This window comes from Hyperolius riggenbachi, chromosome 6, assembly GCF_040937935.1.
Source record: "Hyperolius riggenbachi isolate aHypRig1 chromosome 6, aHypRig1.pri, whole genome shotgun sequence".
NCBI lineage: Eukaryota > Metazoa > Chordata > Amphibia > Anura > Hyperoliidae > Hyperolius > Hyperolius riggenbachi.
This window is the reverse complement of record NC_090651.1, coordinates 60,307,364-60,331,570: the sequence shown is the minus strand read 5'-3', so window position 1 is coordinate 60,331,570 and position 24,207 is coordinate 60,307,364. Positions and strand designations below refer to the sequence as shown.

The 24,207-nt window shown below is 46.3% G+C and overlaps 1 protein-coding gene across 1 annotated transcript in view; it reads right to left on the bottom strand.

Moving 5' to 3' along the window:
* Window positions 1–11,223, bottom strand: part of C6H1orf87 (chromosome 6 C1orf87 homolog) — a 40,699-nt gene extending 29,476 nt beyond the window's left edge. Inside the window, exon 1 of the mRNA XM_068242494.1 lies at window positions 11,191–11,223. The gene's annotated coding sequence lies outside the window, so the exon portion shown is untranslated. The remainder of the gene's footprint in view (window positions 1–11,190) is intronic.
* Window positions 11,224–24,207: the final 12,984 nt, after the last annotated feature.

Genomic DNA, 24,207 nt, shown 5'->3' with positions numbered 1-24,207 from the left:
GAAAAAATAGAAAAAACAAACTCTCCAATTACATCCATTATAGCTTTACATTAAACAGTGCTGACTATCAGTTAAAAACACTAATTTTATTTGCTCATCCATCCTGGTTATTGCAACATGTAGAATATGTTCTTAGCACAATGTATGGTGACAATATTGTATTTGGAAATAAAGGTGTCATTTTTTGTTTTTTGCTTTCTCATTGTACACTACGGATGATTACAAGACCTTATTTTCAAAAATAATAGTAATATACCCTCATGGAATACATATTTTAAAAAGCCAGGTTCCTACAGTAACAATATATGTTTTTTTCTTTTATATTCTGTCATTTTGTTTTCATTTTACAAGTATTTTATTTTGGTACAGAATATGCAAACTTTAATTTCTTTTGATTCAGTTTGTGACTAAAAAGAATACAGGAGGCATGGGCCTCAACCCTAAAACTCTTTAAACTGTATTCTATTACCTATCACGGTTAAAATGATATCACATATGTCTCTTGTAGCGTTGCTAAAACTTTCCCAAGTTTGATTATAATTCTGAATTACTTTTTATGTTTTATTGAGTTTGTCCCTACCTATTTTTCATGTGAGGTGGGTCACAGCTTTTAGACACACCAAAATGTATTCTACAACTTGTCCCTGTTAAAATGATACCACATGTGCCTCATTTAGTAACAAACTAGAGGTGCACTCTCCACAAATACACTGGACAAATATATTCGTCCAGTTGTCTTTAAGTCTCCCCAGTATATGCAGCCAGGTGTATAGGTCTCCCCAGTATAGCCAGGTGTATAGGTGTCCCCAGTATATGTAGCCAGAGGTATATGTCCCCAGTATATGTAGCCAGAGGTATATGTCCCTAGTATATGTAGCCAGGTGTATATGTGCCCAGTATATGTAGCCAGGTGTATAGGTGTCCCCAGTATATGTAGCCAGGTGTATAGGTGTCCCCAGTATATGTAGCCAGCTGTATAGGTGTCCCCAGTATATGTAGCCAGGGGTATATGTGCCCAGTATATGTAGCCAGAGGTATATGTCCCCAGTATATGTAGCCAGGTGTATATGTGCCCAGTATATGTAGCCAGGTGTATAGGTGTCCCCAGTATATGTAGCCAGGTGTATAGGTGTCCCCAGTATATGTAGCCAGCTGTATAGGTGTCCCCAGTATATGTAGCCAGGGGTATATGTGCCCAGTATATGTAGCCAGAGGTATATGTCCCCAGTATATGTAGCCAGGTGTATAGGTTCCCCCAGTATATGCAGCCAGGTGTATAGGTGTCCCCAGTATATGTAGCCAGGGGTATATGTGCCCAGTATATGTAGGCAGAGGTATATGTCCCCAGTATATGCAGCTAGGTGTATAGGTCTCCCCAGTATATGCAGCCAGGTGTATAGGTGTCCCCAGTATATGTAGCCAGGTGTATAGGTGCCCCCAGTATATGTAGCCAGGTGTATAGATCTCCCCAGTATAGCCAGGTGTATAGGTGCCCCCAGGAAGGGAGGCAGCCAGTGTAAAAGGGAGCTGGTGGCAAAGCGGCGGAGAAGGGGGGAAGTCTCCCCCCCTTACCTCACCTTGGGGCTCCCTTTTCTGGCTCTTCCTTCCGGATTTATGCGTCTCCTCCGATGGCGCAGCGGCTGACAGCGGGCGGGGAGGACTTACCGCTGTTACGCAGACGCCGGCAGAGGGAGCTGTGATCTGTGCGCCGCTAGTCTGGTCTTGAGTAGACCAGACTTGCGGCGCACAGATCACAGCTCTCTCCGGCGGCTGCGTAACAGCGGTAAGTCCACTCCGCCCGCTGTCAGCCGCTGCGCCATCGGAGGAGACGCATAAATCCGGAAGGGAGAGCCAGGAAAGGGAGCCCCAAGGTGAGGTAAGGGGGGGAGACTTCCCCCCTTCTCCGCCGCTTTGCCACCAGCTCCCTTTCACTGGCTGCCTCCCTTCCTGCCCCAATAGTGAGTCCGCTCCTGCATCTGACCCCCCAGCCAGCCGGGACACTGGGGGGTCATAGCGGGATAGCGGGAGAGCCCTCCCAAATCAGGTCAGTCCCGACGAAAACGGGACGGTTGGGGACTATGCAATTGTTATGGCGCACAAAAACCTGCCAAGGACAGCCACAGTGTTTAACAGAAATAGCTTAATTAATGCACAGATCAATGCCAGTTACTAATTTATACCTTATTCTCACCAAAATATACAGCGTGACGCAGCCCTGTATATACTTATAGACCGGGCCGGATTTGTACTCTTTACCGCCCTAGGCCACTGTCACCAGCCGCCCCCCTTCAGTATAGGTAGCGAGATGACCCGTCCCCCCTTCCCTCCAGTGTGTGTAGCCAGATAACTCCCATAATCCCTAATTTTCCGACTCCCCCCCCCCCCCCCTCTTTCAGTATAGGTAGCCAGCTCACCTTCACACCGCAGCAGCCATCAGCGTCACTCATTTCTCCAATCTCAGTGCAGAAGCTTCCTCTTCCCCTCCATTTCCAATGCTGCCCAAGTCCATAGCCACCGGCCACAATGTAAATGTGCACAGACAGCAAGGTGGCTGCTGCAAAGTTGACTAGCAGCAGAGTACTGCAGTCAGGCGCTAGCTGGATATCCCTTCATTGCAGCATTTGCAAGCTTGCAAATGCTGCACCAGTTTAGTCTGCTGCTTTGGTGCCCTTGCTCCTGCGGTGCCCTAGGCCACGGCCTAGGAGGCATTGGCCTACATCCGGCCCTGCTTATAGAAAAAAACAAAAAAGCTTGGGCTACCACATCATCAAGGAATACAAAATTGTTTATTAATACACAAATCTGAAAGATCAAATCTCGTACAAAAACACACACATTTACCACACTAGTTCCAATCAATACAAAAAGTTAAAAACACAGGCCTGGCAGATAGCCTCATAAGCCAGCTGTTTGTGCAGTGAATATGCATATGCTTTCTCTGGCCAGAGATATAAAACACATCTATCACACTCGTCGTCTGCGCAGTCATGCCCAAAGTGCACCATGCCTGGCAGTAGACCATCAGTTGGGGGTCCCCTATATGCATTATGTATCATCCAAGAAGGTGGCAAAGAGTCCAGGTATCCAAGATTACAGCAACTGCTGCATAAAAAAAGTTCCCTTGTCACAAGCTACATCCGCCCTCTGGCTGCAATAAAGGGGTGATCTCACCAATCTGAGCGCTGCAAAACACCGGCTCCTGTTGTCATCACGACCTCCGGAGTGTATCCTCAGATCCACAAATCATGCCAGCTCCTCTCACCCAGCCGAGGGGTTCCAAGGTGCGATAACTCACAGGCCAACAATCAGAGCGCACGCTGAAGGCGGGTGTGTACAACCACAGTGTCAGAGGTGCAAGAAGGGGATGGGAAACAGTTTGTTAATGATTACTACTATTCAAAGCATCTATAGAAGTGATTATTACCAGCACAGGACCAATAAAAAGCTAATACTGCAGTTGAGGGAGGGCCCTACCGGGCCCCTCTGGCCCAAGGGCTCGGCGCAGTCGCAATCTCCGCATTCCCTATTGCTACGCCACTGAATTGGAGAATCCAGGCAATATTAGATTATGAGGTCTGCTCATTGACTGGCATTGTGCTCTTGTGCTGTGACTGGCTGGCTATGCATTATCAGCGTGCGGCGCCAGCCAGTCACAGCGTGAGAACACATTGTCAGTCTCCTTGGCCCCTCCCGGCAGTTCACAAGCAGCGAATGAGGGCTTATCTAATAATGAGGTAAACTTTAGTACATATAGCATTAGCCCTGCTAAGAAAGTATCTGAATTCCCTTTCTGTTTTTGAATAAAGCAAGAGTTAAAAAAATAGCTTTGTTATCTATGCAAAAGGAAGTTAAATATATGTCCTGAACAGTGAACAAAAGGCAAAACCCTGATATTTGGCCCAAAAAACCCTGACAATAGCATTTTTGTGCTGAAAAAGTTCAAAGAGTCATTACTCCTGCTTGTTTTTCAACTGAGGCATAGTTCACTTTTATTAATGGAATACTATATTGATTAACATGTTTTTTTAACCTGGGATTGAGAGAGTGCTGAAGTGCTGGTAAATAATGATGAATACAAGTAACTTGATTATCTTTTGTTTACTGTATCAAATTGCTTTCACTCTAAACTGATGGAAGTCTGCTCTAATCTGCCATAAGGGGAGGGGGAATTCCCTCACAGTGCATCTATTAAACCTGTATGTGAGAGAAAGTCCTGTGTCCTGTGTCTCTGACCGAAGAGTCTAAGGAGAGCAGCGGAAATGTAACTTGTTATAAACAGTTGCAATTGTCTGACACCACAGCTTTTCATGCTTTTTTTTGCTTTCAGAGAAACATACTTTGTAGTCTGATATGCAACATTGTCTGTGCATTGAAAAAGACACCCCTTTTGAGAATGATTTGTCCCAATAAAGCCAAATCCTACACAAAATGAATTAAAGCTTTTGCCTCTGATATTTAACATGAAAAGTAGGAAAATGTTTACACAGCCACTTAGACATTATTTGTACATTGTCATTTTAGATCACTTGGCTTGATAGTGTACCTTTAAAATTCACTTGCAATTTGCGAAAATGCAAAATGCGTTTGCTACAGATGTAATGTATCTCAATCAGGGGCGTATCTGGGTAATATAGAGCCTATAGTAAACACTGAAATTGCGCCCCCACCCCTGGTCGGAGCCCCCTTTCCCTCTAAAAACTGCATCCTCTCTCATGTACATGTGTTATGGTTGCCTGTGTTTTTTGGCTCGGGATATTGCTGAAGTTACTTTTTTGGAAATATCTCTTATCTCCAAATAACAGAATTGATCTGAGTTCTGAGTGACAGGGAGTCATGGGGCGTAGCACAGGGGCAGACATGGCGCCCATGGTGCTGTGGCGCCCACGGCATGAGCCATGCTTGCACCCCCTGTAGATACGCCTCTGATCTCAATGGCATTGCATTGTCTTTGTAAATTTTCTGCATTTAACATTTGGACAGCAGGTCTGTTTTTTTCCGTGTGTGATTTGTGTTTCAATGCATGTCAATGGAAAGAAAAATTGCATTTAGACCGTACAATTGGATGCACTTTAGAAATTGATCAGATGTATTTTTCATGTAAATTAGCTTCATTGGTATTCATGTAGCATTTGTAAACAATCGCAAATAGAATGAGATGCCAGTGAAATACCTAACATGTGAGGCAATCATGTTTTTGGAACATTTAAATTCAGATGTGATATTTAATAAGTGTGAACTCTTCCTAAAGAAGCCAGAAATGGAGCCTCCGTATTTCTGTCACTTTTTTTAAGGTTGCTTTTCTGCTGCTTTCCACTAGGTGGCAGCAAAGCCTATGAGATTGGTAGAGAACACCTCAAATTTTTGGTGTTTGCAGTTAGGATTGAACATTATTATTATTATTATTATTAACATATATAGATATGGTACTAGGGCCCATATGCAATTTATTTTTTCACCTGAGTTTTCTCCTAGGAGAGAATCTTTCATCTTCTGTATAAAATAACTTTTCAGCACTCTGCAATTGAAAAATACCAAAAGCAGGCGTAAAAGTACCGTCAAAAGTATTCTGAGTATTTTCATGCTTGCCTCTGGCTTAAAAGGCATTTTATTAATAAGGTATGAAAATATCACCTTGGAGAAAACCGAGGAGAAAAAGTGAATTGCATATGGGCCTAGGAATGCAAACTAAAGCGTAAATGCTGCAGTAAGTGCATCTGTTTAGGAGGTGAGAAGATGCGCTTCCGCTGTTTACGCTGGCCGCTGCGTTTGCATTGCCACTCGTACGCTCATCTGTTCACTGCCACCTTTGCTGCTTTTCTCGTTGTCCGCGGCTTCCCTGCTTGTTCGCCGCTTGCCCAGAGAACAGGAAGCACGGGGCTTCCTGTTGGCTTGAAAAAAAAAACCCTTAAAGAGGAACTGTAACGACAAAACGGCCCCTGGGGGGTACTCACCTCGGGTGGGGGAAGACTCAGGATCCTAATGAGGCTTCCCACGCCGTCCTGCGTCCCTCGGGGGTCTCGCTGTAGCCCTCCGTACAGCCGTGACGCAATATTTACCTTCCTGGCTCCTGCGCAGGCGCTCTGATGGCTGTTGGCGCCGAAGTAGGCAGAAATACCCGATCACCGTCGGGTCTGCTCTACTGCGCAGGCGCAAGTTTCCGGCGCCTGCGCAGTAGAGCGGACCCGACGGAGATCGGGTATTTCCATCTATTTCCGTGCCGAAAGTCGCCACAGCGCCCCCCCGCTGGAGCCAGCAAAGGTAAATATTGAAGCTACAGTCGGCTCTGTCGCCGGCTGTTCGGAGGGCTGCAGCGAGACCCCCGTGGGACAGAGGACGGCGTGGGAAGCCTCATTAGGATCCGGAGGCTTCCCCCACCCGAGGTGAGTACCCCTCAGGGGAGGTTTTTGTTGTTACAGAGTCTCTTTAAGTGAATCTTACCTAGCAACAGGGAGGATTCTCATTGGTCCACATTAACTTCCTATCCTATACTTCCTGATCATCGGGGGCTCCAAACTTCGACACGAAAGGTAGTGTATTCCATGCAGCAAGATGACTAGTGGGAGCGGGTGCATATTGTTTCGGCGCCGCTCAGTTCGGCGCGGTGAGAGCCAAATGACGGCTCTCACTGCTGGGGCTAAACTCAGAGGCAGCGTTAAGAACTATTCCCCCTCCGAGTTGTCGCAACTCGGAGGGAGATGTAATTCGGGGTCTGGCAGCCGCCAGAGCCCCAAAATACCGCTACGCGCCCCGCGCAGCATAGTATTGCTGCTATGGGGCGCCCAGTTTCGCCGCTCCGCTCTGAGAGCCGCGCGCTGAAATAAGCTGATCCGAATGGGAACAGACACTGTCCGTTCCCACAGGCTTGCATTGCATCTGATTTGAACTTGGCATTTTGCATTTGCAGTCTGGCAGCTGCATTGTTCACAGAGTAAACGCATCCTAGTGATAACATAGGAGTCATTTACCATCCGTTAACGTGTTTAACTGCATTTTGTTAACCTCCCTGACGTTTAATTTATCTGCAATTTTTGTACCAAAAGTGGTACAATTTTGTTTAAGTGATTCTTTATAATGTAAGCATTTTGGGGGAAGTTGCGGTATTGCAAGCTGTCCGCAATCATGCATACAATATTAAGGCTACTTGCAAACCAAGACGTTGCGTTAGGTGCTACGTTAAGGTCGCATAACGTGCACCTAACGCAAGGCCTGGTGCTCTGCTATGTGGACGTCACAGTGAGCCGCGTTGTGCAGCTCACTCTGGCGTCCGTGATGCGTACTCTTGTGCGCATGTGGCATCATGTGGTCCCGCCGGCCAATCACCGCACAGAGCGGCCGCTCCAGGAAGTAAACACTGCACGTCACAACGTGCAGTGAATATTAATTAGCCATGTGCCTGGCTGCTCTCCGCTCCTCCCCAACATGACTGCGCATGTGCAGACAGTCTAACGCAGCTTAAGCCGCTCTAACGCCGTAGCATGCTGCACTTTCGGGAGAACGTGCAGCGTTACATGTAACGCAACGTGGGCAGTGTGAACAGCCCACTTGTGTTACATTGCTGTGCGTTGGGGGAGCGTTACAGGCTGCACTAACATGCGCCTGTAACGTCCCTGTGTGGAAGCAGCCTAAAAGAACACTTTTTTATTTTATTTTTTTACATTTTTTCCAATTTTTTTTTTATCTTTGCTACTATGGGCAATAGTGCTGCCCATAGCTTTTTTTTTCACTTACAATTTTTTATATTGTATCCAATACAGATATTTGCATTGAATTTGCTGCCTGATGTGATGACACTTTGAGTGCCTGAAGCCTGGGGGCGCACGCAGTATTATCAGAGGGACACGCTGGGGGATGTGATTGCCGGGGGACAGGAAGCGGACAAAGGAGGAATAAGAGGAGATAGCTAAGACGACATTGGAAATGCACTCGCAGGGAAGCCACAAGGTGGCGGCGAGGAATCCCGCACGCCAGCGACATCGTAGGTGAGTAATAGGAATTACTGGATGAGCCTGACCCGTCCTTAATGGTAGTAGCTATTTTTTTTAGAATGAGTCAGGCTCCTCCTTAACGCTAAGAAGGTTAAACGCAACGTTTTCCTCAGCAGTGTGAGCGGGCCCTGAATGGGCACTAAGGTTGGGAGCACACTTGGCTGTGCTGAAAATCAGGGCGGGGCCAAGGCAGAGGCGAGATACGCTCCAGCCTCGGGGCGCAGTGTAGGAGGGGCGCACAACTCACTCAGCTATCATTCCCATAGTATGTTTGAAGCAGAGAGAAATAAGAAAAGAGGATACTTGCAGAGCCGGATTTGTTCTCTTTACCGTCTAAGGCCACTGTCATCAGCCGCCCCCCTTCAGTATAGGTAGTGAGATGACCACTCCCCCTTCCCTACAGAATAGGTAGCCGAATGCTCCCTCCCTGATTCCCTCTAGTATAGGTAGCCTGATAACCCCCCTCTCCAGTATAGGGAGCCGGGTGACCCCCTCCTTCCGTTCCCTCTAGTATAGGTATCCTCCCTTTCCCACTCCCCCCCTTTAAGTATAGGTAGCCAGCTCGCCTCCACACCGCAGCAGCCATCAGTGTCACTCACTTCTCTACTCATCTCTAGTGCAGAAGCTTAGTCTTCCCCTTTCGTCTCCAATGCTGCCCAAGTCCGTAACCATCCGCCACAACGCCAACGTGCACAGAGAGCAAGGTGGCTGCAGCACAGGCGGCTAGCAGCAGAGTACCGCGCTCAGATGCTTGCCTGATCTCTCTTCATTACAGACAGCATTTGCAAGCTTGCAAATGCTGCACCAGTTTTGCCTGCTGCTTTTTCGCCCTTGCTCCTGTGGTGCCCTAGGCCATGGCCTAGGTGGCCCTCGCCTAAATCTGGCCCTGGATACATGGCAGTGGCTGCAAACAACTAGAGATTAAGGTGTTGGGGGGTGTTGGGGGGATTTGGGGGCCCTGGGGCACCTTTTAGACTAATAGCAATCAGTGTGTGACGGCTGGGGTGGGAGGGATGGAGGGGCGCACTTTGGTGTCTCAGCCTTGGGTGCTGGAGGATTTGTCCCGGCTCTGCTGAAAACTATGGTGGAGCACCAAATTCCCAGACACTTCAGGCACCAATTTTACCTGCTTTGCATTACTCCTCTAGCATACATAATGTTAGCAGTGGGTGTCTCACAGTACTGCTTTCTGACATGAGAAGCATTGAAGCACCTACATTTAAGTTTGTCTTACTTTTGCTATTGAAATGGAAAATATAAAGAATGTAAACCATCTATAAATGTCTAATAGCAGCATAATAGGGTGCCCATGTATGTGGTGTGTTGTAAGCTTATCTCCCTTGTGTTCTCTGAGGGCTGCCGCTGTCTCCACCAGCAGGTGACCTTGGCACGGCGCTCTGCAGGCGAAGTGTTGGCCAATGCCGGTAATTGTTTATAATGATTTATGTGGTGTTGTTATCTTCTGTCTACAGAAGTAACATACAAACATGGTGCCTAATAAATAGATAATAAGAAAAAATTAAAGAGAGGGATATGGAGGCTACTATTTTTATTTAGTTTTTAACATTCCTGGCTATCATGCTGAGCCTCTGTCTCTTATACTCTTAGGCCCCCTGCACACTGCAAATCCGATTTGCGATTCCGATTTGCATTTCCGATTCCGATTTACCCTGAATGCTTTCAAAATAAGAAGAAAAACGCAGGAAAAAAATGCAGCATACAGTACCGATTAAAAATCACAAATCGGAATGGCAAGTAGTGTGCAATAGTCAGTTTGCATCAGGGGCATGGCGCCCCCAGGACCAATGGCACTCCAGGCAATGGCCTGGAATGCATTTGCTTGAAAACGACCCTGGTACTGTCATCCGTAGGGTTCATCCCGGATCTTACAGACTTTGGCCTCTTTCACACTGGGACGTTAAAGTCGCACGTTATAAAAAATTATAACGCAGACTAACACACAGCAATACAAAGTCTGTGCGACATTTACAGTGCACACTTTGCGTTGTGTGTAACGTGTAGCAATATTTAGAAAGTGTTGCATGCTGTGCGTTTAGCAATAAATTTGCTGCGTTATGTGTGTTGCACATGCTCAGTAATGTTTTCGTTCCATCAGTATATGAAAACGGCGCACCAAGAGACACATAACGCAGTGCAAAATAACATCCAATTTCATAACCTAAATGCGCGGCATTAGGGGCACGTTGTGCGACTTTAATGTCGCATCAAACGCAACATCCTACTGTGAAAGGGCCTTATACCAGATTTCATGTAAGACCCTATAAATATGCATTTTTTTAGGCCATAGAATAGTGCTCTATAGCTATACACATTACAGCATGAAAATATTACACAGATTCAGTCCTATAAAAGCTAGTTGTAGAGGTCAATTTGCCAATCACTCTCCGAACTTCTTTGAAAAATGTATTTTCTCTAATTATGTGCTGAAAAGTCCTCATATTATGAAAGGAGTATGTATTGATCCATCGCTTGTAAACTTGGGCACTGGTTAGTTAGATTAACATTCTCCCTCTTCTACCCCTAACATGAACCCCCAGCGCCATTTCTAGGGGCGGGCCGGGTGCGCGACCGCCCTGAATGCTATTGGGGGGGCGCAATGATGGAGGGGGGAGCCGCGGCCACACAGAGAACTCAGCTCCCTTCCCGTTCCAATCGCTGCTCACTTGCCACTGGTCTTGTCTCGTGGTCTGGATTGCCGCTTATACACTCTCTACTGATAATCAGGAAGTAGCGAGTGTATGCCTAACGCTATCCCTCGCATACATCTACTAATATAAACCTACCCCTATGTAGATGATATGATATCCAGACATCAGCTGATTGCTGGCACCTAATCAAACCCGATATCCAGAGTTCGACTGCTAATAGCCAAACTCAGGAGCTACTCCCCGATTGTCATTGCCAAAACAAACCCGATATCCAGAGCTTGGCTACTAATAGCCAAACTCCGGAGCCGTTCCCTGACTGCCGGCACCCAAACAAACCTGATATCCAGAGCTCAGCTACTAATAGCTAAACTCGGGAGCCTTTACTCAATCACTGGAATACAAAGCTGTAATTGATCACTATCACCTTACCCATAGCATGTGCCCAAATCACCCACTCGGCGCTGCATAGCCACTACATCGCATTGTGGTCTATGGCGGCACCTTCTTGTAGCTGGTTTGCACAGCTCCCAAATCACCTTTTTGTTTCTAAAAGTTAGGACCTTCATCTTATTTATGGAGAATTCTCCACTACCTAAAGCTGACAAGTCTGACTTCATGTTGTTAATTCCTTCGGGAGAGTTTTTTGGAAAGTTTTCTAAGTGAAGTTTCAGGACACATCATTTCACGTATGGCAGAAAGATCATCTTTCTACGGATGCCAAACACATAGTTAAAGTCACGTAAATGATTCCGTATGGTTCTGACTGCCATTTCAAACTTTTCCATATCCACACCAGATAGACAAGTTTGGGGCTATCAGTAGCAAGACACGGACTGGTCATAAAATATATGGACGTCATTTTTCAGAAAGTTGAACTTGTCGTCGGCACATTACAGCCGGAATTGATTACAAAGCTTCTAACTCTCGGCTATTTTACACTTGCCACCTTGCCAAATTTACCTGTCCCCTGGCTCTGACACACTATTAAAACAAGAGAAGATATACAAGATGGAAGCAGTGACTCCATCAGGATGGGCAATTTTGGAAAGGTCAGAGTGGGAGCGTATTCTGCGCTATAATCCAGCATAACGCAAATCTTGTGCAGGCCAACGATCGTCTGGAGGGTTATATAAATCTCATCTCCAGCATGTATTCCTGGGCTATAATTTAGGAATAGGTAAGGCAGGGTGAGATGTATCATTCTACACAGTGATAAATCGCAGATTGAAATGAGCAAACGAACCACAGAAATTTGCTTCAATTCTCAGAAAGCAAACCTGTCGTGGATTGCTGTAAATGAAACTAACTTAAAGGATAGCGGAAGGAACATGTGATTTACTGGGTGATTTATTAAACACCGATATGTGCAGATAGCAGGTAACATTTTACCGGTATTTATGCAAGTAACATAGCATGTGTTGCGCACATAGTGCAACCTGCGCTATGTACACAATGTGCAACCTGCGTTATGTACACAATGTGCATGCTGCTAGTATAATGTGCATTATAGAATAAATACACACATCGGGTGTATGCAAATTATGTGCGTAAACCTCTATGCATGTTGAGTAGATGGTAATCTATTGCATGTAATGTGCTGCTCTACTCAGTGTGCAGTAGACAAAACACAGACATTTATATGGCAACTCAAAGTGCCAGAGCTGCAGCCACTAGGATTATGCTCTATAAGCTGTAGCAGTGTTAGAGAGCCTTGCCCAAGGTCTCCTTACTGAATAGGTGCTGGCTTACTAAACAGGAAGAGCCTAGATCCAAACCTTGGTCCCCTGTGTCAGAGGCAAAGCCCTTAAAGGGACACTTAAGCCAAGAATTAAAAATCACTTTTACTTGCCTGGGGTTTCTACCAGCCCCCTCTAGCCATCCCGTGCCCTTGCAGTCACTCACCTCGCCTCCGCTCCCTCACCTTCAGCTAGTTTTGTTCTTTTTCACTGACAGGCCCAACAGTCCTGACCACGAGTATTTTTCTTTGCGTTCTCGTCTGCAATAGCATCCTTCGCCTGTGCAGGGCGCTAGTGAGGATGGGAACATGAAGAAGGATACGCATTGCTAGGCCTGTGCAGGCGCAGAAAGCCTGCTGACTTCCTGTCAGGGCCTGTCAGCGAAAACAAAACTAGCTGGCAACGAGGGACCGGAGGCTCCGTGAGTGACTGCGAGGGCTGGTAGGAGCTCCAGGCAAGTAAAACTAATTTTTTTTTATTCCTGGCTTAAATGTCCCTTTAAAGTGGACCTGAACTCTTGCACAACACAGAAGGAAAGCAGGAAGTAGGCACACTGCAGATTTATTGCAGGATTTGTATCAGCTGTAACAAAAAATGTTTTTCTGTAAAAGTTATTATGCAGTTGCTTATCCTTTAGAGCAGGGCGGAAGTTCTGAGTTCCGGTCCCCTTTAATTTAGAAAGTACAGTTCCACTTTAAATTGAGTTGAACCTCCTCCCCTCATTGTTTGCCTCCTAATTCTATTAAACTGGCTGCTTGAGCAATGCAATCTCCAGCGAGGTTCTACTCCTCCAGGAATACATTAAGCCAGAGAGATGAGATTAAAGGTTTCTGTATTCTTGGTTAACGTGACCTTTTAAAACATAGCCGTCGTAAATCTGCATTGTCACCACTTTTCAATATCTGCATACCGTCCCCCAATGAATACATAATGACAGGCTGGGAACTGTCCTTAGCAAACCCTACAGAGAGTCTGCGGCGATGCTCCACAGTCTGGCCCCTTCCATAGATCCTTATAGAGAATGCTTTGTAATAATAAGTCACCAGCGATTTTACCAACAAGCAGTCATGGCAATTAATAGAGCAGGAAAACAAGCAAAGAGAACCTGTCATGTAGAGAGGAGGAAATGGCAGGGCCACAGTCTGCAGCTTACATTACCGATATGAGGCTGGGGGTTCAGGTTGGGGATAGGGATTTTGTCTGCATTCTTAGCACCTTATCAGGCCAGTACATAAGTACATAAGGGTGATTATACACTTATAGATTTTTACCATCGATATCTGGCTGATTCGATCACTGTAATAAAATCTGTGAGAAATCTATGCCGCAAACGATACCTGATCGATTTTCTGCTGAAATTGATTGAATTGGTTGATCGCGGGCAGATATTGCTTGATCAGTGGTGGGTCTGGAGCACGGCAGTAGCGGCGTTCAACATGGGGACGAGCGACAGAGAGTGTTGGCAGCAGAGCTTACTCTCACCTGTCCACCAGTGTGTCTCCACCTCTATCCGATGTCTTCTCTCCTTGCTCCAGCGATCTTCCCTGGGTCTTTGCTACTGGGTCGCTGACTCGCCTGTGTCATGCCAAACACCAGAGGCCAAACACTAGAGGCGTACACGCAGAACCTCTAGTGTTTGGCTTCTAGTATTTGTCACATGACACAGGGAAAGCAGACACAGGAAGGAGCATCGGTAGCATGGAGAGAAGACACCAGACACAGGAGGAGGTGATCAGGTGAATGATTAGTATGTCTGTGATTGGTTAGAGCTCAGTGCTGGGTGTGGAGAATGCTAGGATATGGAGGCTAAGTAGATTTTTAGGAAGAAGAAGGGTTTTTTTAGGAAGAAGAACAGCGATTGCTAGGACAAGGGACGTGATGAAATGGGGAGGGGGACACCTGAACTTAGTGATACGGAAGCCATATTTACTTCCTTTTAAGCAGGGGCGTAACTAGACATCACTGGGCCCCCTGCAAAACTTTGGATGGGGCCCCCCACCCCCCTCGCTTTCTGCACAGGAAAACTGAGGACCAATGTGTTTTCCCCATGCAGATAAAAACACTTAGACTTATAGGAAATGTTAGGCAATCTATGCTACCCCCAGATCTACTTACCCGGGGCTTCCACCAGCCCCTTGCAGCTGACAAGTCCCTGGTTGCAGCTCTGCTCCCAGTACATACATACACATACACAAACAGCCGTATTATTTTACTACATGAGAGCACATGCTATATGGAGGAACAACAATGACATGCTGAACATAACATATAATATTCACTGAAACTTTGGCAAAACATTCAGAATGTCACTGATTGATACTCATATTACAGGATCTTGGGACAACAAGCTCTCAATGAAGCAGCAACAGTAAGACATCAATCTCCACTCTGCTGTGTTGTAAAAGTAATTAGAGGCCATAAGGTCATTAGCCTGTGTGATAAGAATCTAGGAATCCTTTCAGAGTGAAAAGGGGAAAGTCTACAACTTTTATTCAACATGTGACTCCGTTCTTTGTTAGGTTGTACATGCAGTGATCAGATCTTTGCAGCAGTGAGAGATAGATGTGTTTCACGAACCCTAGGGAGCAGGGACAGTGTACAAATTCCAGAGTGTGTATGAGTCCTTATCTGTGTGGTGGACACATGCTGTCAACATAACAATGGTGCGAGAGCAGAATAAGTTTTTTTCTCTCGGTGCCCTTAGCTGTCAGTCTCTCAAACTTTTCCCCCCATGGGCTCCCTGTGGCTTCTGGGCCCCCCTGCGGAGGCATCCCTTGCAGGGTCTATTGTTACGCCTCTGCTTTTAAGAATACCAGTTGCCTGGCAGCCCCGCTGATCCTCTGCATCTGATACTTTCAACCATAGACCCTGAACAAGCATGCAGCCGATCAGGTGTTTCTAACTGAAGTCTAACGGAAGTCACACTAGGAATAGCAAAACGCTAGCGATTACCACTAGCGTTTTGCTGGCGTTTAGCGGTTCTATACATGCTAATTGCAATCACTCCTGAATCGTCAGCAAACCGCTGCAGATAACGCGTTTGCGATTAGCGATAATCGCAAAACGCCCACGATCGTGGCATTGAGAACACTGCCATAGACTAGAATAGGACTAGCGTTTTTAAAAACGCTAGGGGTTTGCGGTTAGAGGGAATCGTGCGATTCCCGCTTAGGTGTGAATGAGGTCTTACTCTAGTCAGACATGCAAGCTGCATGGTTGTTTCAGGAGTGTGATCCAGATACTACTGCAGCCAAATACAGTAGATCAGCAGGACTGCCAGGCAACTGGAATGGTTTAAAAGGGAATACAGTGGGAAGCAAAAGTTTGGGCAACCTTGTTAATAGTCTTGATTGTTACAATAAAAAATGTCAGTTAAATATATCATATAGGAGACACACACAGTGATATGTGAGAAGTGAAATTAAGTTTATTGGATTTACAATAACTGTTTAGGCAGGTGCATAAATTTGTCATTTTATTGATTCCAAAACCTTTAGAACTAATTATTGGAACTCAAATTGGCTTGGTAAGCTCAGTGACCCCTGACCTACACTGGTGAATCCAATTGTGAGAAAGAGTATTTAAGGGGGTTGTAATTGTAAGTTTCCCTTCTCTTTTAATTTTCTCTGAAGAGTAGCAACATGGGGGTCTCAAAACAACTCTCAAATGACCTGAAGTCAAAATTTGTTCACCATCATGATTTAGGGGAAGGATACAGAAAGCTGTCTCAGAGATTTCAGCTGTCTGTTTCCACAGTTAGGAACATATTGAGGACATGGAAGATCACAGGCTCAGTTCAAGTTAAAGTGGATCCGAGGTGAACTTTTACTCATTGCATAATTGTGTTCCTTTCCTATTGTTTACAGGGCATTCCTCAAGCCAAATACTTTTTTGTTTAAATACTTTAATTCCCTATAAACTAAACAAGCCACGCCCACAGGTTTTCAGAGAGCCTTGGCAGTAGCAAGGGCTTATGGGAGCTCAGTCTGGGCAGGAGGAGGGGGAGGTGTTACTAGCCATTGATTTCAGAGGCATAGGGGAGGAGGGAGGAGGAGGGGGGGGATAAGGTTTTTTTCACAGGCTGAGTGCTCAAGATGCAGATAAGCCTGCTTCTGTGTAATGTTTACAAACAACATGGCTGCCGTCATTGTATCACAGGTAGAAATAATCAATATTCTATTAAAGTTGTTTGCAGCTAGATTTGCTGTGTAAATGATCTAAGCTTTAGATAAGATATATAGACAAGTTACTTGTTATAGTTAGTTTTTCATCTCGGATCTGTTTTAAGGGTCGAAGTGGCAGACTAAGAAAAATCTCGGATTAACAGAAGTGACGAATGGTGAGAACAGTCAGAGTCAACCCACAGACCAGCACCAAAGACCTACAACATCATCTTGCTGCAGATGGAGTCACTGTGCATCGTTCAACTATTCGGCGCACTTTACACAAGGAGATGCTGTATGCGAAAGTGATGCAGAGGTAGCCTTTTCTTCGCCACAGCACAAACAGAGCAGCTTGAGGTATGTTAAAGCACATTTGGACAAACCAGCTTCATTTTGGAATAAGGTGCTGTGGACTGATGAAACTAAAATTGAGTTATTTGGGCATAACAAGGGGCGTTATGCATGGAGGAAAAAGAACACAGCATTCCAAAAAAAAAAAAACACCTGCTACCTACAGTAAAATATGGTGGTATTTCCATCATGTTGTGGGGCTGTGTGGCCAGTGCAGGGACTGGGAAGCTTGTCAAAATTGAGGATGCATGGATTCCACTCAGTATCAGCAGATTCTGGAGAACAATGTCCAGGAATCAGTGACAAAGCTGAAGCTGCGTCGGGGCTGGATCTTTCAACTAGACAACGACCCTAAACACTGCTCAAAATCCACTAAGCCATTCATGCAGAGGAACAAGAACAAGTACAACATTCTGTACTGCCTGTAATGCCCATCTTATTCCCCAGACCTGAATATAATTGAAAATCTGTGGTATGAGTTAAAGAGACCTTTCCATGCTCGGAAGCCAACAAACCTGAATGAACTAGAGATGTTTTGGAAAGAGGAATGGTCCAAAATACCTTCAACTAGAATCCAGACTCTCATTAGAACCTACAGGAATCGTTTAGAGGCTGTAATTTCCGCAAAAGGAGGATCTACTAAACATTAATTTCTTTTTTGTGGTGCCCAAATTTATGCACCTGCCTAATTTTGTTTAAACAATTATTGTGCACTTTCTGTAAATCCAATAAACTTCACTTCACTTCTCAAATATCACTGTGTGTGTCTCCTATATGATGTATTTAACTGACATTTTTTATAACAACAACCAACGATTTACAGTATACAGGAAAATCATGACGATTAACAATGGTTGCTCAAAGTTTCTCATCCCACTGTATGGCAGCCTACACAGCCCTCTCAGTGCAGGTGTCCTTTAAAGCAGAGGTAACTAGGACATGGACTTTTTTTTCAACATTAGGGGGATTTAGACGTTGGGATGTGGGGGAAGATGTAGTTTTTTTGAGGTTGTTCTGTTAAGGAGCCCCTCACAAGTGGTTTCTCTTAGGAGATGATGTTTCATCTTGTGTTTAAAATATTTTTTCAGCACTCTGTGACTGAAAAAGCAGTGGCGTAGCTAGGGTATTTGACACCCGGTGCAGATAATTTACCGACACCCCCCCCCCCCCCCCCCAAAAAAAAGCGAAGCGCGCCGTGGCAAAAAATGGGTGTGGCCGTGACATCACATGGGTGGAGCTAACTGTAATGTAACTGTGTAACAGTAAGGCAGTGGGCTAATATAGGTAGCCAGAATAGTTGCCCCCCAGCATAGGTTAGATAGGTAGGTGCCCCCAGTATAGGTTAGTTAGGTAGGTGCCTCCAATATAGGTAGCCAGTATAGTTGCTACCAGTATAGGCTAGCTAGCAAGGTAGGTGCCCTCAATACAAGTTAGATAAGTAGGTGCCCCCAGTATAGGTTAGATAGGTAGGTGCCCCCAGTATAGATTACATAGGTAGCTGCCCCCCAGTATAGATTAGATAGGTAGGTGGCTCCAGTATAGGTTAGATAGGTAGCTGCCCCCCAGTATAGGTTAGATACGTAGCTGCCCCCCAGTATAGGTTAGATAGGTAGGTGCCTCCAGTATAGGTTAGATAGGTAGCTGCCCCCCAGTATAGGTTAGATAGGTAGCTGCCCCCCAGTATAGGTTAGATAGGTAGCTGCCCCCCAGTATAGGTTAGATTTGTAGCTGCCCCCCAGTATAGGTTAGGTAGGTAGGTATAATGGAGGGGGGGGGGAGTCAGCCGTGGTGAGGGCAGCCCGACCTCTCCCTCCCTTCCTCTCCCCGGGCCGCCCTCCGTGCTCCCCCTCCGACTGCAGAGTTAGCGCAGGGGTGCGCTGTAAATAGTCAGTAACTCATCTCCCTGGTTCCAATCACCGATCACTTGCCGCTGGTCTCCTCCTCTCGGAGGGGGGAGCACGGAGGGCGGCCCGGGGAGAGGTCAGGCTGCCCTCACCATGGCTGACTCCCCCCTCCATTACAGCGGCCCCCTCCCTCAGCGCTAAGGGCGGCCGGGGTCACCCCACCTGGTGCGGGTCGCACTCCCCGCCCCCCCCCCCCCTCACGACGCTAGTGTGAAAAAGTACCAAAAAATTGGTGAAAAAATACTTTGTTGCTTGCTGGAGGCTTAACCACTTCCCGACCGCCTAACGCACAGCGGCGGCCGGGAAGTGTACCCTGCAAGGACCAGCTCACCCACAGAGGCGGCAGTCCTTGTAAGGGCATGGGCGGAGCGATCGCGTCATCCGTGACGCGATCCTCCGCCGGCTCCTGACGCCGCTCACCCGCCGCAACATCCCGCCGGCTATACGGAAGCGCCGGCGGGATGTTAAACCGACGATCGCCGCATACAAAGTGTATAATACACTTTGTAATGTTTACAAAGTGCATTATACAGGCTGCCTCCTGCCCTGGTGGTCCCAGTGTCCGAGGGACCACCACGGCAGGCTGCAGCCACCCTAGTCTGCACCAAGCACACTGATTTCCCCCCCCCTGATCGCCAACAGCACCCCTCAGACCCCCCCCCTGCCCACCCCCAGACCCATGTTTACACCCAATCACCCCCCTAATCACCCATCAATCACTCCCTGTCACTATCTGTCAACGCTATTTTTTTTATCCCCCCCCCTGCCCCCCCTGCTCCCTCCTGATCACCCCCCCCCCACCCCTCAGATTCTCCCCAGACCCCCCCCCCCATGTACTGTATGCATCTATCCCCCCTGATCACCTGTCAATCACCCATTAATCACCCCCTGTCACTGCCACCCATCAATCAGCCCCTAACCTGCCCCTTGCGGGCAATCTGATCACCCACCCACACCAATAGATCGCCCGCAGATCCGACATCAGATCACCACCCAAGCGCAGTGTTTACATCTATTCTCTCCTCTAAACACCCACTAATTACCCATCAATCACCCATCATTCACCCCCTATCACCACCTTTCACTGTTACCCATCAGATCAGACCCTAATCTGCCCCTTGCGGGCACCCAATTACCCGCCTACACGCTCAGATTGCCCTCAGACCCCCCCTTATCAATTCGCCAGGGCATTATTTACATCTGTCCTTCCCTGTAATAACCCACTGATCACCTGTCAATCACCCATCAATCACCCCCTGTCACTGCCACCCATCAATCACCCCCTGTCACTGCCACCCATCAATCAGCCCCTAACCTGCCCCTTGCGGGCAATCTGATCACCCACCCACACCAATAGATTGCCCGCAGATCCGACATCAGATCACCACCCAAGCGCAGTGTTTACATCTATTCTCTCCTCTAAACACCCACTAATTACCCATCAATCACCCATCAATCACCCCCTATCACCACCTGTCATTGTTACCCATCAGATCAGACCCTAATCTGCCCCTTGCGGGCACCCAATCACCCGCCTACACGCTCAGATTGCCCTCAGACCCCCCCTTATCAATTCGCCAGGGCATTATTTACATCTGTCCTTCCCTGTAATAACCCACTGATCACCTGTCAATCACCTGTCAATCACCCATCAATCACCCCCTGTCACTGCCACCCATCAATCACCCCCTGTCACTGCCACCCATCAATCAGCCCCTAACCTGCCCCTTGCGGGCAATCTGATCACCCACCCACACCAATAGATCGCCCGCAGATCCGACATCAGATCACCACCCAAGCGCAGTGTTTACATCTATTCTCTCCTCTAAACACCCACTAATTACCCATCAATCACCCCCTATCACCACCTGTCACTGTTACCCATCAGATCAGACCCTAATCTGCACCTTGCGGGCACCCAATCACCCGCCTACACGCTCAGATTGCCCTCAGACCCCCCCTTATCAATTCGCCAGGGCATTATTTACATCTGTCCTTCCCTGTAATAACCTACTGATCACCTGTCAATCACCTGTCAATTACCCATCAATCACGCCCTGTCACTGCCACCCATCAATCAGCCCCTAACCTGCCCCTTGTGGGCAATCTGATCACCCACCCACACCAATAGATCGCCCGCAGATCCGACATCAGATCACCTCCCAAGTGCAGTGTTTACATCTGTTATCTACCCTAAACACCCACTAATTACCCATCAATCACCCCCTGTCACTGCTACCCATCAGATTAGACCCATATCTGCCCCTAGGGCACTCAATCACCCGCCCATACCCTCAGAATGCCCTCAGACCCCAGCCCTGATCACCTCGCCAGTGCATTGCTTGCATCTATTCCCCCCTCTAATCACACCTTGAGATACCCATCAATCACCTCCTGTCACCCCCTAGCACACCTACCCATCAGATCAGGCCCTAATTTGCTCCGTGTGGGCTCCTGATCACTCGGCCAAACCCTCAGATCCCCCTCAGACCCCCTTCCGATCACCTCCCTAGTGCATTCATTGCATCTATTTTCCCCTCATACCACCCCCTGAGACACCCATCAATCACCTCCTGTCACCCCCTAGCACTCCTATCCATCAGATCAGGCCCAATACAACCTGTCATCTAAAAGGCCACCCTGCTTATGACCGGTTCCACAAAATTCGCCCCCTCATAGACCACCTGTCATCAAAATTTTCAGATGCTTATACCCCTGAACAGTCATTTTGAGACATTTGGTTTCCAGACTACTCACGGTTTTGGGCCCGTAAAATGCCAGGGCGGTATAGGAACCCCACAAGTGACCCCATTTTAGAAAAAAAGACACCCCAAGGTATTCGGTTAGGTGTATGACGAGTTCATAGAAGATTTTATTTTTTGTCAAAAGTTAGCGGAAATTGATTTTTATTGTTTTTTTTTTCACAAAGTGTCATTTTTCACTAACTTGTGACAAAAAATAAAATCTTCTATGAACTCACCATACTCCTAACGGAATACCTTGGGGTGTCTTCTTTCTAAAATGGGGTTACTTGTGGGGTTCCTATACTGCCCTGGCATTTTAGGGGCCCTAAACCGTGAGGAGTAGTCTACAAAACAAATGCCTCGAAATGACCTGTGAATAGGACGTTGGGCCCCTTAGCGCACCTAGGCTGCAAAAAAGTGTCACACGTGGTATCGCCGTACTCAGGACAAGTAGTATAATGTGTTTTAGGGTGTATTTTTACACATACCCATGCTGGGTGGGAGAAATCTCTCTGTAAATGCACAATTGTGTGTAAAAAAAATCAAAAGATTGTCATTTACAGAGATATTTCTCCCACCCAGCATGGGTATGTGTAAAAATACACCACAAAACACATTATACTACTTCTCCTGAGTACGGCGGTACCACATGTGTGGCACTTTTTTTACACCCTAAGTGCGCTAAGGGGCCCAAAGTCCAATGAGTACCTTTAGGATTTCACAGGTCATTTTGCGACATTGTTGGTTTCAAGACTACTCCTCACGGTTTAGGGCCCCTAAAATGCCAGGGCAGTATAGGACCCCCACAAATGACCCCATTCTAGAAAGAAGACACCCAAAGGTATTCCGTTAGGAGTATGGTGATTTCATAGAAGATTTTATTTTTTGTCACAAGTTAGCGGAAAATGACACTTTGTGAAAAAAACCCAATTAAAATCAATTTCCGCTAACTTGTGACAAAAATAAAATCTTCTATGAACTCACCATACTCCTAACGGAATACCTTGGGGTGTCTTATTTCTAAAATGGGGTCATTAGTGGGGTTCCTATACTGCCCTGGCATTTTAGGGGCCCTAAACCGTGAGGAGTAGTCTTGAAACAAAAATGACCTGTGAAATCCTAAAGGTACTCATTGGACTTTGGGCCCCTTAGCGCAGTTAGGGTGCAAAAAAGTGCCACACATGTGGTATCGCTATACTCGGGAGAAGTAGTACAATGTGTTTTGGGGTGTATTTTTACACATACCCATGCTGGGTGGGAGAAATATCTCTGTAAATGGACAATTGTGTGTAAAAAAAATCAAAACATTGTCATTTACAGAGATATTTCTCCCACCCAGCATGGGTATGTGTAAAAATACACCCCAAAACACATTATACTACTTCTCCTGAGTACGGCGATACCACATGTGTGGCACTTTTTTGCACCCTAACTGTGCTAAGGGGCCCAAAGTCCAATGAGTACCTTTAGGATTTCACAGGTCATTTTGCGGCATTTGATTTCCAGACTACTCCTCATGGTTTAGGGCCCCTAAAATGCCAGGGCAGTATAGGAACCCCACAAATGACCCCATTTTAGAAAGAAGACACCCCAAGGTATTCTGTTAGGACTATGGTGAGTTCATAGACGATTTTATTTTTTGTCACAAGTTAGCGGAATGTGACACTTTGTGAAAAAAAACAATACCAAATCAATTTCCGCTAACTTGTGACAAAAAATAAAATCTTCTATGAACTCACCATACTCCTAACGGAATACCTTGGGGTGTCTTCTTTCTAAAATGGGGTCATTTGCAGGGTTCCTATACTGACCTGGCATTTTAGGGGCCCTAAACCGTGAGGAGTAGTCTGGAAATCAAATTCCACAAAATTACCTGTGAAATCCTAAAGGTACTCATTGGACTTTGGGCCCCTTAGCACAGTTAGGGTGCAAAAAAGTGCCACACATGTGGTATCGCCGTACTCGGGAGAAGTAGTACAATGTGTTTTGGGGTGTATTTTTACACATACCCATGCTGGGTGGGAGAAATCTCTCTGTAAATGGACAATTGTGTGTAAAAAAAATCAAAAGATTGTCATTTACAGAGATATTTCTCCCACCCAGCATGGGTATGTGTAAAAATACACCTCAAAACACATTGTACTACTTCTCCTGAGTACGGCAATACCACATGTGTGGCACTTTTTTGCAGCCTAACTGCGCTAAGGGGTCCAAAGTCCAATGAGCACCTTTAGGCTTTACAGGGGTGCTTACAATTAGGCACCCCCCAAAATGCCAGGACAGTAAACACACCCCACAAATGACCCCATTTTGGAAAGTAGACACTTCAAGGTATTTAGAGAGGGGCATGGTGAGTCCGTGGCAGATTTTATTTTTTTTTTGTCGCAAGTTAGAAGAAATGGAAACTTTTTTTTTGTCACAAAGTGTCATTTTCCGCTTACTTGTGACAAAAAATAATATCTTCTATGAACTCACTATGCCTCTCAGTGAATACTTTGGGATGTCTTCTTTCCAAAATGGGGTCATTTGGGGGGTATTTATACTATCCTGGAATTCTAGCCCCTCATGAAACATGACAGGGGGTCAGAAAAGTCATAGATGCTTGAAAATGGGAAAATTCACTTTTTGCACCATAGTTTGTAAACGCTATAACTT